General features: G+C 47.3%; 1 protein-coding gene across 6 annotated transcripts in view; it reads left to right on the forward strand.

Moving 5' to 3' along the window:
- The window catches only part of EPS8 (EGFR pathway substrate 8, signaling adaptor), a 611221-nt gene that overhangs the window by 117170 nt on the left and 478159 nt on the right, over positions 1-15892 (forward strand). The window contains exon 1 of one of the 6 annotated variants that reach the window (XM_063929444.1): positions 6277-6433. The exons of the other annotated variants lie outside the window; for them this stretch is intronic. The gene's annotated coding sequence lies outside the window, so the exon portion shown is untranslated. Of the gene's footprint in view, positions 1-6276; positions 6434-15892 lie in introns of those variants that run through there. 6 annotated transcript variants of the gene reach the window in all.

The raw sequence follows: 15892 nt of genomic DNA on the forward strand, positions 1-15892 counted from the left end.
CACTAGCTGCTGCTGTGTTCCCACACGTTGTGCTGCACTGTTATGGCTCAGGCCTCATGTACTGTGGTGTTATTCCTCCAGTGGCTATTGCAGGACAGGCAGGACCCCTCTCACTAGCTGCTGCTGTGTTCCCACACGTTGTGCTGCACGGTTATGGCTCAGGCCTCATGTACTGTGGTGTTATTATTCCTCCAGTGACTATTGCAGGACAGGCAGGACCCTTCTCCCTAGCTGCTGCTGTGTTCCCACACGTTGTGCTGCACGGTTATGGCTCAGGCCTCATGTACTGTGGTGTTATTCCTCCAGTGGCTATTGCAGGACAGGCAGGACCCTTGTCACTAGCTGCTGCTGTGTTCCCACACGTTGTGCTGCACGGTTATGGCTCAGGCCTCATGTACTGTGGTATTATTCCTCCAGTGACTATTGCAGGACAGGCAGGACCCCTCTCCCTAGCTGCTGCTGTGTTCACACACGTTGTGCTGCACGGTTATGGCTCAGGCCTCCTGTACTGTGGTGTTATTCCTCCAGTGACTATTGCAGGACAAGCAGGACCCTTCTCACTAGCTGCTGCTGTGTTCACACACGTTGTGCTGCACTGTTATGGCTCAGGCCTCATGTACTGTGGTGTTATTCCTCCAGTGGCTATTGCAGGACAGGCAGGACCCCTCTCACTAGCTGCTGCTGTGTTCCCACACGTTGTGCTGCACTGTTATGGCTCAGTCCTCATGTACTGTGGTGTTATTCCTCCAGTGGCTATTGCAGGACAGGCAGGACCCTTCTCCCTAGCTGCTGCTGTGTTCCCACACGTTGTGCTGCACGGTTATGGCTAAGTCCTCATGTACTGTGGTGTTATTCCTCCAGTGGCTATTGCAGGACAGGCAGGACCCTTCTCCCTAGCTGCTGCTGTGTTCCCACACGTTGTGCTGCACGGTTATGGCTCAGGCCTCATGTACTGTGGTGTTATTCCTCCAGTGACTATTGCAGGACAGGCAGGACCCTTCTCCCTAGCTGCTGCTGTGTTCCCACACGTTGTGCTGCACGGTTATGGCTCAGTCCTCATGTACTGTGGTGTTATTCCTCCAGTGGCTATTGCAGGACAGGCAGGACCCTTCTCCCTAGCTGCTGCTGTGTTCCCACACGTTGTGCTGCACGGTTATGGCTCAGGCCTCATGTACTGTGGTGTTATTCCTCCAGTGGCTATTGCAGGACAGGCAGGACCCTTCTCACTAGCTGCTGCTGTGTTCCCACACGTTGTGCTGCACGGTTATGGCTCAGGCCTCATGTACTGTGGTGTTATTCCTCCAGTGACTATTGCAGGACAGGCAGGACCCTTCTCCCTAGCTGCTGCTGTGTTCCCACACGTTGTGCTGCACGGTTATGGCTCAGGCCTCATGTACTGTGGTGTTATTATTCCTCCAGTGGCTATTGCAGGACAGGCAGGACCCTTCTCCCTAGCTGCTGCTGTGTTCCCACACGTTGTGCTGCACGGTTATGGGTCAGTCCTCATGTACTGTGGTGTTATTCCTCCAGTGACTATTGCAGGACAGGCAGGACCCTTCTCCCTAGCTGCTGCTGTGTTCCCACACGTTGTGCTGCACGGTTATGGCTCAGTCCTCATGTACTGTGGTGTTATTCCTCCAGTGGCTATTGCAGGACAGGCAGGACCCTTGTCACTAGCTGCTGCTGTGTTCCCACACGTTGTGCTGCACGGTTATGGCTCAGGCCTCCTGTACTGTGGTGTTATTCCTCCAGTGGCTATTACAGGACAGGCAGGACCCCTCTCACTAGCTGCTGCTGTGTTCACACACGTTGTGCTGCACTGTTATGGCTCAGGCCTCATGTACTGTGGTGTTATTCCTCCAGTGACTATTGCAGGACAGGCAGGACCCTTCTCCCTAGCTGCTGCTGTGTTCCCACACGTTGTTCTGCACGGTTATGGCTCAGGCCTCATGTACTGTGGTGTTATTCCTCCAGTGGCTATTGCAGGACAGGCAGGACCCTTGTCACTAGCTGCTGCTGTGTTCCCACACGTTGTTCTGCACTGTTATGGCTCAGGCCTCATGTACTGTGGTATTATTCCTCCAGTGACTATTGCAGGACAGGCAGGACCCCTCTCACTAGCTGCTGCTGTGTTCCCGCACGTTGTGCTGCACTGTTATGGGTCAGTCCTCATGTACTGTGGTGTTATTCCTCCAGTGGCTATTGCAGGACAGGCAGGACCCTTCTCCCTAGCTGCTGCTGTGTTCCCACACGTTGTGCTGCACGGTTATGGCTCAGGCCTCATGTACTGTGGTGTTATTCCTCCAGTGACTGCTGTAGCGCTCTGTAGCATTTATGCCAGAGTGGAGAGAGATAAAGTACCAACCAACCAGCTCCTATCTTCCATGCTAAAGGCTGTGTTTGACAAATGACAGACGTGAGCTGATTGGCTGGTACTTTATCTCCATCCAAGACTTAGTAAATAGACCCCTAAGTGCGGTCGGCGATCACATATCATGAACTATGAGGGGGTGAAATATAGCGATTCAGCAATTTAGGGGCGCCGAAATGAGATATCTTACCTCCCCAACCTAAAAACATTCAGACGCCCCTGCCCTTTGGCGGCGACTATCTGATCGCAGGACAACAATTTTAGCAGCCCAGCGATCTGGTCTGAATCCCCCCCCCTATATGTATTCCAGTTCAGGAGCTGTTCTCATCCGGCCGTCTAATCTACGCTCTCTTCCCGTTTCCCCTCTGTTACCAGACATGTTAATATTGCGCTCGCTCTTTAATTGGTTGGAAATGTTTTATTGCTTTTGTACATTTGTGATTGCAAATTAAAATTGATTATACGGAAAAAAAAACTTGGGGAGGATTATGTTAGTGATGGGGGTGGTATCGGGATTCCGGTGGTTGGGATGCTGACTTTTAAAATTACCGACAGCGGCATCCCGACGCGCAGAATCAAAACACCTGCTAGGTGAGTATTCTAACTGTCTCAGAAGAGTTACACAAACACTAACTTAGCCCGTATTACAAGTGGCCCGCCCTGTGGGGTGTGATTCCTGTTTCTTTTGGGTACCCCCTCGTATCTTATTTATTAGTATGATGCTTTAAACTCATGTGGACCTATTCAGTGGCGTCATGAGGGGGGTGCGGCCCGCACCCAGGTGTCACCCTTCAATAGGGTGACACCTAAAAGGGCTGCACCCCCGCACCCCCATCCCATCCACATCCGCAGCGGCAGCATCGCCCTCCCTCCCGGCACCAAGCCCCCTCACCCCCGCCGACTTCGGACGCGATGAGGGGCGGAGCTTGATTGCCGGCCTCGCACCGCGGGCACCGTTGCTGCACTCAGCAGAGCTGACTTCGTGCACTGCGGGCGCGGCAGCGGCAGCAGCAACAGATCCCTCCCCCTGTCCCCCAGCACATTGGGAGCTGCTTGCTGTTGGGAGGGGGAGTGAGGTGACCTGGCGCGGAAAGATTGAGTTTGGACTGCTGGGAGCTGGGAGGAGTAGGCTGAAGAGAAAGAGTGCATAGTCTCATGGTGAGTGAATCGATTGCAAGCAGGAGAGGGGGGGGGGGGGGGGCGTTAGAGCCGGGATTTTGCCTGAACTATTTTGTTTGTTTTATCTGGTGTTTAGTTTTAATAGGTATGTGTATTTTACTCTATCTTTTTTTCCATATGTGACTTTTTAAAAAAAAATGTTTATACCAGACTTGCCTATCCTCCTGCATTTAGTGGGATGCTCCCATTTTTTACTTTAGCCTTCCGCTGCCCTGGATGCCATGCTAGTCCTCCCGTTTTTACCCCGTCCCTCTGTGAGTAAAAAAAGGCCATAAAGTACCAGTGTATTTTGTAATTTGTTAAAAGTAACAAATGCTACGCCGCCAATCACCTGCCTCCGCCACACCGCCGCTGCTGATAAGGTAATCTTACACTGCTGCCTTTCTCTCTCCCTTCTGTATTTCGTTGCTGGCCCTCTCTCTGTCACTCTCCCTGTCCCTATGTCCCTGATGTCACTCTCCCTGTCCCTATGTCCCTGCTGTCTATCTCCCTGTCCCTGCTGTCTATCTCCCTGTCCCTGCTGTCACTCTCCCTGTCCCTCTGTCACTCTCCCTGTCCCTCTGTCACTCTCCCTGTCCCTCTGTCACTCTCCCTGTCCCTGCTGTTGCTCTCCCTTTCCCTATGTCCCTGATGTCACTCTCCCTGTCTCTATGTCCCTGATGTCACTCTCCCTATGTCCCTGCTGTCACTCTCACTGTCCCTATGTCCCTGCTGTCACTCACTGTCCCTATGTCCCTGCTGTCACTCTCCCTGTCCCTCTGTCACTCTCCCTGTCCCTCTGTCACTCTCCCTGTCCCTGCTGTCTATCTCCCTGTCCCTGCTGTTGCTCTCCCTTTCCCTATGTCCCTGATGTCACTCTCCCTGTCCCTATGTCCCTGATGTCACTCTCCCTGTCTCTATGTCCCTGATGTCACTCTCCCTGTCTCTATGTCCCTGCTGTCTATCTCCCTGTCCCTGCTGTCACTCTCCCTGTCCCTATGTCCCTGCTGTCACTCTCCCTGTCCCTCTGTCACTCTCCCTGTCCCTGAATTGCGGCCTTATACTGTGTGGCATAATGTGAATTTTGGCTCATTCCGTGTGGTACAATGTTAATTTGGCTCATTTCGTGTGAATTTTGGCTCATTCCATGTGGCATAATGTGAATTTTGTCTCATTCCATGTGGCATAATGTGAATTTTGGCTCATTCCATGTGGCATAATGTGAATTTTGGCTCATTCCATGTGGCATAATGTGAATTTTGGCTCATTCCATGTGGCATAATGTGAATTTTGGCTCATTTCATGTGAATTTTGGCTCATTCTGTGTGCTATTGGTGGCCAGTGATGCAATCGCAATACAATTGTGATCGCATCGATGATTTAGGGTAGCACGCCGCCATGTTTCCAATCACAGCGTCCGCGTGTGATGTCACATGGCCGCCCCGAACTCATCTCCATTTATGACGGCATTCCCCCACAATGCCGAGTTGAGAACCCCACAACGCCGCATCGCCACCCCGTGAACTCCTCTGCCTGTCAAATCAGGCAGAGGTGTTCGCATAAGCTGGATGCGATTGCATCTTACTTTGCGAGCACGCGCCGCATGGTCCATAGGGGGTGACACCATGAGTTACCACACCGGGTGACACCAACACTAGTGACGCCTCTGGTCCTATTGTTTTCTCTGGAGTGACTCTCTCTCTCTCTCATATAATTTATGGGCTGTATTTATGTGAGGACCCCGGGTTCACGTGTGTGTTATTCTCGCCTATCGCTCATCTCCGCCTTGAGAGAGGCAGCGTTTACAGCTCCGCACGGCGCCCCGGGGTCACTACCAGGTTCTGAGATCACACAATAAGCACACAATGGCCAGGTACAAACACACCTTTATTTTATACACACTAATTATACATGAAGAGCCGTAACTACACTTTATATATTAGTTACAGGTGCATTAATAACCATTACAGTTCAGATTATATAAGAGAGAGAACCACACAAGCAAGAATCTCCTGCCCCTACACAGTCACTAGCCACCTCAGGGAATAATTGCGTTTGGCGACTCCGGGCGGATACCGGTTCCTGGAAGGGGTGATGATGTCTGTCTTGCTGATCTCGGCCGCTTTTGGCCTGATGGTCCTCTACCCACCAAAGGTAGGGCGTGCTGACTGGTCACCTGGCTCCAGCCGGCCCACCAGCCACATGCCTGGGACAGCTCCCGATGGCTGCGTATACTGGACCCTCTCCGCAGAGCCAGTTCTCCAGACTAATGGGCTGACAGGATCTCCCGGCTCCTGTAAAAAGCCTTGTCCCAAAACTCCTCACAAGGCGTGAGTGAAAGGATTGCCCTTATATTCTTTAACCCTCGATGTGATGGCCTCTCAGACGTCTGGGAGTGTAAACCTTCATGCTATGAGTTACATGCACAACACAAGCAGTAAAGATTCACACTGTTTATTATATGGTTAACAAAGGTTTATAAAGACAACGTGCATGGGTGTATATAATATGTGCAAGCATATGATTGGATAAATAGAAATAGCATACGACATTACATGCAGGATAATTAGTAACACACAGAAGTAACAGTTTTGATCTGGTATGTAATTGTCCTTGAAGATAAGACACACACAAGCCTTATATTATATGAACAGACAAAGGCATCTTGTAGAGAGTGCGTACGTGTCTATTCAAACACATAACAATTCATATAGCATGTTTAACCCTTCAATCCCCTCTTAGAATCATGATTATTATATAACATGATTCTTGAGTGAGGCTCCTTTCTTGTTCCTCCAGTTCTTGAGATATTGGACATAATCGTCGGGTCCCTTACTATCAGAGGAGGTGACAGGACTGGTGGTTATATCATAGTACATCAGGGCCTTATCAATGCCTTTGGAGGTAAGTTTCTTTCCACAGGGAATTACACAATAAACTATAATGCCTACAAGAATTAAAGTTACAAGTATGAATATGCTTATTTGCACAAGAGCCTGTTTCCAATTTTCAAACCACCCAAAATATTGGCTCCATGGGTTATCAATACCTGAATTTTTCTTAAGTTCTATGGATAAGGTTTCTAACTTGTTTATGGCTAAAGTAACCTTACCATTGGGACCAGTGTTGTCAGGAATGTATGTACAACAGCCTTCCACCTTACTAATGTAAACACATGTACCGCCTTTTTCTGCTAGGATCATGTCAAGGGCCATTCTATTTTGGAATGTCATTTGGGAAGTGGCTTCTAGCTGTTCAGCTATACCTTTAAGAGCATCTTTGGTATCATTAACAAATCTTTGTTGATTATAATATATATAATTAATCCAGGCTACGTTTTTATTTACAGTTACTATAGGAAACAATGACTCAAAACCCGCAGCCACCTCATCTCTAGCTTTGAACTCATTTGGAACACCTCTTGGGACCCCTATAGCATCAATGTATACGTGGGGGTCAAAGCTACCTCCTGGGAGTGCTCTTTTCTTTCGATTAGCAGGAGTATTAGAGGGAGGAGTGGGGTCATCGGTGATCATTAGGAGTGGCATTATGACTTTGGCCAGGGCACACTCACCATACCATGGTGTGTCTAATTTAATTCTAAGCTTCATATCCCCACATATGTAATAAATGTCGCCTAATGATCTAGTTTGGTTGACTAAAACAGTTGTTCTTTTATTTGCACAATACCCTGGTGGGAAGATTTTTTAATTTCTCCCTGTGGTGGTGTTAGATGTATAACAGGTATAGTTTCCAGGATATATGGTTATGGTGCTTCCTGGGTTGGGATTTTTTGACAATATGGGATATTCCCTTTTCCACATTTCGCACTGACTGTCATTTGTTTTGGTGTCATTAAAAAAGGCTGAAAAAACAATTTTCCTGTTCTAGGGGTATATTAAGGGGCACTGTACCTAGGTGGGGCCTAGATTTGCCACAGACATAACAGTTGCTTTTATTGTGTTTGTTAGCACTATACTTCATCCATTCCAACCAAAAATTAATGTCAGAGAAACCAGTTTCAATAGCTAGGGTGTCTTCAAAGGTAGGGTTAGTAATAGCCACCATATTTTTAGAAGTGGCAATATGGGGCTTTAAAGGTTTGTTTTGGGGAGCAATTTTAGGCTTGTCAGCAAGTTTAGGGAACATGAAATAATCAAGGATGTATATGGCTACGTGTGTATTGGAGGAATTGTACCACAAGGTGGGGACCCCATCTGTTTGTGTGATGTCGACTTCACATATTGTGAGGTGAATGAGGGCCAGTAGGGCTATCGAGATAGTCCCCAGGATAGAGATAGGGGGCAGGTTCTTCATCGTTTTCTGTTCTTCTGTCTTCGCTAGGTGGGAGGTCAGGGCTGTCTGCCCCGGTTCGTACCTCACTGGAATCGCTTGCTTCCCTCTCTAGGTCTGGTCTAGGAACCTTTTTTACTCGGGATGCATGGATCCAGGTAGGACTTTCCTCTGTCAGGACTGCTGTTCGGGTAACTGCTACGACTTCCGCCTCTGGGCCATAGGTGAAGTCTCCTGGGCTCTTGTTCCTGGGGAGCACCTTCACCACGACTCTGTCTCTGACTTTAAAGGGGTGTGTAGGTTCCTGTGGATTCAAAGGGTTTTTACAAGCGACATCATGTTCAATCTCATCAAGTTTGGTTATGAGGGCCCTGACATACTCTTCCCTTATAAGTTCTAGATCTCCTTCCTGTATTACTAGTGGTTTCTTAGCCCAGGGTGTAGGAAAAGGGTCTACCCATTAGTATTTCAAAGGGTGAGTATCCTAGAGTTTTCTGTGGGGTATTCAAGATGCTGGTGTTTAGCTTTATTAGGGTTGTTAGGGTTGTTCCTGAGGCAAGTGATGCATCTGCTAACATACTGGTCCACAAGTGATTTGGCATTAGTAACATAAAAATCATTGGTTAGTAGGAGGAGTGTTGTGGCTTCACCACGGTGACCAACACCACGGCACTGGGCAACGAGCAAAGGGGCACTGGACTGGGGTATACAGGGTTTCCCCTCTTTGCAGATTAATCCTGATTTAGGATTTTTTCTGCAGAATTGGGTAAGTCCAGTCGGAGAGATCAGTATTAGTCGCAGCAGCTTGAAGTTGAGTGAGCAGATGGACGTTGTCAAGGGAGGGACATGCTCTAGTGAGTGCAATGAGTTCTGCAGCTTGCGCGGACTGATAAGGTATTGGCAGGGTTTCCAACACAGTGTCAGGGAGGGTGACAATGGCATAGCCAGCCTGGTATGTATTGTCATTGGGCCTACTACAGGAGCCGTCAACAAAAACTATGTCTGCGCCTGGTATGGGAACGGGAGACATGTCAAGTCTGGGAGAAGTTTCAGCTTCAATGGAAGCAGCACAGCCATGTAGGTCGGGTGGTTCATCCTCGGGACCTTTCAAGCCTAAAAGGGCATTGAGAATGGGTGCAGGGCCAGAAGAACTAGCAGTGTACTTAATGGTAAGGGTAGGGTTACTCAAAAGGAGTACTTCATATCCACTAAGGCGTTGTGCTGACATGTGCTGTGTGTGTAAGCCTTTAAGTATTGCCAGGACATCATGTGTGGTGTGGAGTACTGTGATGTGGCCTAAAGTGAGGGTAGTGGCCATTTCTGCAACCATTGCACAGGCTGCCAAAGCCCTGAGGCAGGCAGGCATACCTTGCACAGACACTGGCATGACTTTGGAAAAAAAATGCCACGGGGCGCAACTTCCCTCCATGAAACTGTATGAGCACCCCCGCCATGGTTTTACAATTGTCCCTTGCATATAGATGGAAAGGTAGTACATAATTGGGGAGGCCAAGTGCCGGACTTTTCATCAACATACATTTTAAACTTTCATATGCAGTTAACATTTCTTGTGACCATTGTACAGTTTTAGGTTTGTCCTTCAGTGTGGCTTGTCTCAAAATGTTATCATAATAAGAGCAATCAGAAATCCACTGTCTGCAGTAATTTACCATACCCAGGAAGGACAGTAGTTCCTTCTGGGTAGTTGGGGTGACCAGGCCCAATACAGACTGTATGCGTTGTGGACTGATTTTCCTCTCTCCCTGAGTGAGCACAAAACCTAAGTAATCAACATGCTTTTTACACCATTGCATTTTTGTTTTGAACACCTTGTGTCCACATTCACAAAGCCAGTTTAGTAATGAAACACCATCCTCTCGGCAGGCCTCCTCAGTTTTACTACAGAGCAGCAGATCATCTGCATACTGTAGCAGGACTGAACCATGGTGAGGTTGCCAGGGCCCCAATGTGGCCTGGAGACAACAGGTGCGTCAATAATCTGCACCAGGTAAGTTGTTTACCCTCAAAAGAAAAGGCAAAAAGTAATTGTGTCTGTGAATCTACAGGTATGCTGAAAAAGGCATTCTTCAAATCAAATACAGAGAAGAACGCAGCATCTGCAGGGATTGCAGAAATGAGTGAGTTTACATCTGGGACAATTGGTGCAATTGGGACAATTAGCTGATTGATCGCTCTGAGATTCTGTACAAATCTTATACTGCCATCAGCTTTGGCAACAGGGTTCACAGGAGTACAGTATGGTGATACAATATGTCTGAGAATACCCTGTTGTAAGAATTGCTGTATGAGACCTTCTATAAACAGGTTGTGAGTCGGGTTTGAGATTGGCCTTATGTGGTGTGCATGAGATTAGGCCAGTGTCATATGGACCTTCTGACCAAAGAGCGGGGTTTACTTGAGCTAAGTCAGGCATTGGTGGGTAGGTTGTTAATGAAGGTGGAAATGAGTAAGCTTTCTGAGTTAAGCAAAGGTAAGCCAGCGTCATCTGTCCAGCAGTCCTTAAACCTTTTCCAAAACTCAGTAACAGACTCCGAAGATTTCTGTTTACAAGCTACAGCGACAGGCAAAAAAACACAGGCAAAGGAGCACGGGTTTTAAAGACCTCCTTCATATGTGTATAGCTGCGTCCTTTGCAAGCTTTGCGCAAATAAGATATACAGCCATCGAGGGTAATAGTGGGCTTGGGACAGTGTTTTACTATTATCTAAACTCTGGGTTATTGGTGCGTTAGGGATAGAGCTAGTGGACGCATTTTCTAGCAGTGGAGCTGGAGGCAATCCCATTTGGTGTGAAAGGGTTACTGCTGCCAAGAGATCTGTGTCTCCGAGCGCAGGATATATTGGAATGTAAGGGGGAGGGAGAGGGTTTTCAAAGATTTAAGTTTCTCACTTCTTCGCTTCTGTGCTGTTGGGAACTGACATTTTTGTAATCCTCCATATAGAAAGGGTAATTACTGCCTTCCCGTAGGAATGGGTCCTGTCCTGCTTTCTCTGTCCATCCCTGCTAAATTATCCACCCAGGGGTTAACTAAGTAATACTCTGAGGTAGAGTTGCGGGCGACATACATCTTGCATGTCTCACCAGGGAGGGGCGGGGGATATGTAGTTTTTTTTTTACTCTGACTAGAGCCCATTGTCAGACAGTAATATAAATCAACAGTACAACTTTAAAAGAAAATATCTAAAATTTTTAACACTCTACTTACTATACATGCATCAGCTAACCAGTTAATTAGTCATTGACAATATCACAATATTATCTGTATAGTGAGAACATGAAATCTTTTGACGTGTACGATACTTACCATTCGTACAAGATGTCAGAAAAATACAGCGTTTTAAACAGGAAGCAGGAAAAGTGTTTGAGTAAAGATATCTGGCAGACGAAAACTTACCAGCCGTCTGGACCAAATATAAGAACTTATCTCACTACAAACATACAAAAATATATAGACGATCAAATCGAGGTATTCTCTACGTTACGTATAGACCCCAGGTCTATTTTAAGTATCCCAGATACTAACGTCACGTTATGTATAGACTCCCAGGTCTATTTTAAGTATCCCAGATACTAACGTCTTTGGAGAATTGCGCTTGGACCCCTGGTCCCTTCTCAGACGTATCTTTAAGTCCCAGACATTAAAGATGTTTGGTCACGTGTTCCCAGAACACTGACACGGATTCAGCTTCAGTGTATGACCGCAATCCCGTATGGCAAAGACAGACAATAAATTCTCTATCTTTACCATCCAGGGACGATCACTGAATCGCGGACGTAGCCCCCATTTGAAAGGATTGCCCTTATATTCTTTAACCCTCGATGTGATGGCCTCTCAGACGTCTGGGAGTGTAAACCTTCATGCTATGAGTTACATGCACAACACAAGCAGTAAAGATTCACACTGTTTATTATATGGTTAACAAAGGTTTATAAAGACAACGTGCATGGGTGTATATAATATGTGCAAGCATATGATTGGATAAATAGAAATAGCATACGACATTACATGCAGGATAATTAGTAACACACAGAAGTAACAGTTTTGATCTGGTATGTAATTGTCCTTGAAGATAAGACACACACAAGCCTTATATTATATGAACAGACAAAGGCATCTTGTAGAGAGTGCGTACGTGTCTATTCAAACACATAACAATTCATATAGCATGTTTAACCCTTCAGTGAGCTTCACTCAACTGACTCCAAAAGCCCATCCGGGTGACCTTTTAAAACCTCTGATGCTGGTCGAGTTAGGAGACAATTCTCACCCTGGGATTGGTTGGATTTTCCATCCTAATATTTAAGTGTCCAGGGACACCAGGGGCCCCCCTGTGGATTTGGAGTCACTAAGTCTAGAAAGAGCCCTGTTAGAAGAAAGGACAGGTAATTATGCTGATAAGGGGGTAGTTCACATGGGTATAGTAAAATGAGTCACAATTAACCCTTTGTAGTCATTTGTGATGTCACAAGCCCTTTAGCTGACTGCTGTTTCCTGTGAAGGGGGGGCTGCGACAGAAGGGGGGGGGGGAGGGTCAGCCATGCACTTCCAGTTTATCACACAGTCCTAGACAGCTTACCTGGCTGGGCACACACCTGATAACAAGCACTTACACCCATTAGTGCAATACAATACAATCACACATATACATGTCATAGGCATTTTGTAGGGAGAAAATCAGGGCTAGAAAGATATTCCCTGAGGGGAACAACCATATAAAAAGAGGGACAATTACCTAAATACAGATAGATGACAGGTTCAGCATTTAGCCATATATTGTCCTATTAATGTCCCCATTAGTAGGGGTTACACCACTCCAGTGACCATGCAGGCAGTGGCCGTAGAGGGTCACACTCTGATATATCATGCATCTTGTACTTACATACTGAATGCAGGAACAGGCTGGCCAAAAAATACATAACGTGGCGCTGGCTGCATCCGTCACTATTCATGTATGTGCGTTTTAATTTTTGAACCGCTCTATAACTCTAATTGTTTACCTACAATAATTCAAACAAGATGTCTTGTATGCTGTATCCCTTATGTCCGGCTGTACGGAACCCTTGTGAAACGCACCTTGTGAGACATTAACGAGCAGAGGAGGAGGAAAACTCTTCAAGAACATATAAGGAATGTGTATCCTACAACTTATCTGTTTCATTTATTCATACATTGGCTCTTATACAGGTGTAATTTCCCGATGACGCTTGTATGTAACATTTGTATTGGTGTGGTGACACCCCTCTAGGAAATTCCAGTCTCTTTATTTCATTGTTCATCAGCATCTTCTCCATCCGGGAGCGGCCCCCGGAAAGTGCGCCCGTTAGCTGGGTGTATTCATCGTCTCGCATTCTCTTATGCCGCAGGAATCCCAGGGGAGGCGCAGATCAGTATAATCTAGAGATGAGCGCCTGAAATTTTTCGGGTTTTGTGTTTTGGTTTTGGGTTCGGTTCCGCGGCCGTGTTTTGGGTTCGACCGCGTTTTGGCAAAACCTCACCGAATTTTTTTTGTCGGATTCGGGTGTGTTTTGGATTCGGGTGTTTTTTTCCAAAAACACTAAAAAACAGCTTAAATCATAGAATTTGGGGGTCATTTTGATCCCAAAGTATTATTAACCTCAAAAACCATAATTTACACTCATTTTCAGTCTATTCTGAATACCTCACACCTCACAATATTATTTTTAGTCCTAAAATTTGCACCGAGGTCGCTGTGTGAGTAAGATAAGCGACCCTAGTGGCCGACACAAACACCGGGCCCATCTAGGAGTGGCACTGCAGTGTCACGCAGGATGTCCCTTCCAAAAAACCCTCCCCAAACAGCACATGACGCAAAGAAAAAAAGAGGCGCAATGAGGTAGCTGTGTGAGTAAGATTAGCGACCCTAGTGGCCGACACAAACACCGGGCCCATCTAGGAGTGGCACTGCAGTGTCACGCAGGATGTCCCTTCCAAAAAACCCTCCCCAAACAGCACATGACGCAAAGAAAAAAAGAGGCGCAATGAGGTAGCTGACTGTGTGAGTAAGATTAGCGACCCTAGTGGCCGACACAAACACCGGGCCCATCTAGGAGTGGCACTGCAGTGTCACGCAGGATGTCCCTTCCAAAAAACCCTCCCCAATCAGCACATGATGCAAAGAAAAAGAAAAGAAAAAAGAGGTGCAAGATGGAATTGTCCTTGGGCCCTCCCACCCACCCTTATGTTGTATAAACAAAACAGGACATGCACACTTTAACCAACCCATCATTTCAGTGACAGGGTCTGCCACACGACTGTGACTGATATGACGGGTTGGTTTGGACCCCCCCCAAAAAAGAAGCAATTAATCTCTCCTTGCACAAACTGGCTCTACAGAGGCAAGATGTCCACCTCATCTTCACCCTCCGATTATATCACCGTGTACATCCCCCTCCTCACAGATTATCAATTCGTCCCCACTGGAATCCACCATCTCAGCTCCCTGTGTACTTTGTGGAGGCAATTGCTGCTGGTCAATGTCTCCGCGGAGGAATTGATTATAATTCATTTTAATGAACATCATCTTCTCCACATTTTCTGGATGTAACCTCGTACGCCGATTGCTGACAAGGTGAGCGGCGGCACTAAACACTCTTTCGGAGTACACACTTGTGGGAGGGCAACTTAGGTAGAATAAAGCCAGTTTGTGCAAGGGCCTCCAAATTGCCTCTTTTTCCTGCCAGTATAAGTACGGACTATGTGACGTGCCTACTTGGATGCGGTCACTCATATAATCCTCCACCATTCTATCAATGTTGAGAGAATCATATGCAGTGACAGTAGACGACATGTCCGTAATCGTTGTCAGGTCCTTCAGTCCGGACCAGATGTCAGCATCAGCAGTCGCTCCAGACTGCCCTGCATCACCGCCAGCGGGTGGGCTCGGAATTCTGAGCCTTTTCCTCGCACCCCCAGTTGCGGGAGAATGTGAAGGAGGAGATGTTGACAGGTCGCGTTCCGCTTGACTTGACAATTTTGTCACCAGCAGGTCTTTCAACCCCAGCAGACCTGTGTCTGCCGGAAAGAGAGATCCAAGGTAGGCTTTAAATCTAGGATCGAGCACGGTGGCCAAAATGTAGTGCTCTGATTTCAACAGATTGACCACCCGTGAATCCTTGTTAAGCGAATTAAGGGCTGCATCCACAAGTCCCACATGCCTAGCGGAATCGCTCCGTGTTAGCTCCTCCTTCAATGCCTCCAGCTTCTTCTGCAAAAGCTTGATGAGGGGAATGACCTGACTCAGGCTGGCAGTGTCTGAACTGACTTCACGTGTGGCAAGTTCAAAGGGCATCAGAACCTTGCACAACGTTGAAATCATTCTCCACTGCACTTGAGACAGGTGCATTCCACCTACTATATCGTGCTCAATTGTATAGGCTTGAATGGCCTTTTGCTGCTCCTCCAACCTCTGAAGCATATAGAGGGTTGAATTCCACCTCGTTACCACTTCTTGCTTCAGATGATGGCAGGGCAGGTTCAGTAGTTTTTGGTGGTGCTCCAGTTTTCTGTACGTGGTGCCTGTACGCCGAAAGTGTCCCGCAATTCTTCTGGCCACCGTCAGCATCTCTTGCACGCCCCTGTCGTTTTTTAAAAAATTCTGCACCACCAAATTCAAGGTATGTGCAAAACATGGGACGTGCTGGAATTGGCCCAGATTTAATGCACACACAATATTGCTGGCGTTGTCCGATGCCACAAATCCACAGGAGAGTCCAATTGGGGTAAGCCATTCCGCGATGATCTTCCTCAGTTGCCGTAAGAGGTTTTCAGCTGTGTGCGTATTCTGGAAAGCGGTGATACAAAGCGTAGCCTGCCTAGGAAAGAGTTGGCGTTTGCGAGATGCTGCTACTGGTGCCGCCGCTGCTGTTCTTGCGGCGGGAGTCCATACATCTACCCAGTGGGCTGTCACAGTCATATAGTCCTGACCCTGCCCTGCTCCACTTGTCCACATGTCCGTGGTTAAGTGGACATTGGGTACAGCTGCATTTTTTAGGACACTGGTGACTCTTTTTCTGAGGTCTGTGTACATT

This window comes from Pseudophryne corroboree, chromosome 6, assembly GCF_028390025.1.
Source record: "Pseudophryne corroboree isolate aPseCor3 chromosome 6, aPseCor3.hap2, whole genome shotgun sequence".
NCBI lineage: Eukaryota > Metazoa > Chordata > Amphibia > Anura > Myobatrachidae > Pseudophryne > Pseudophryne corroboree.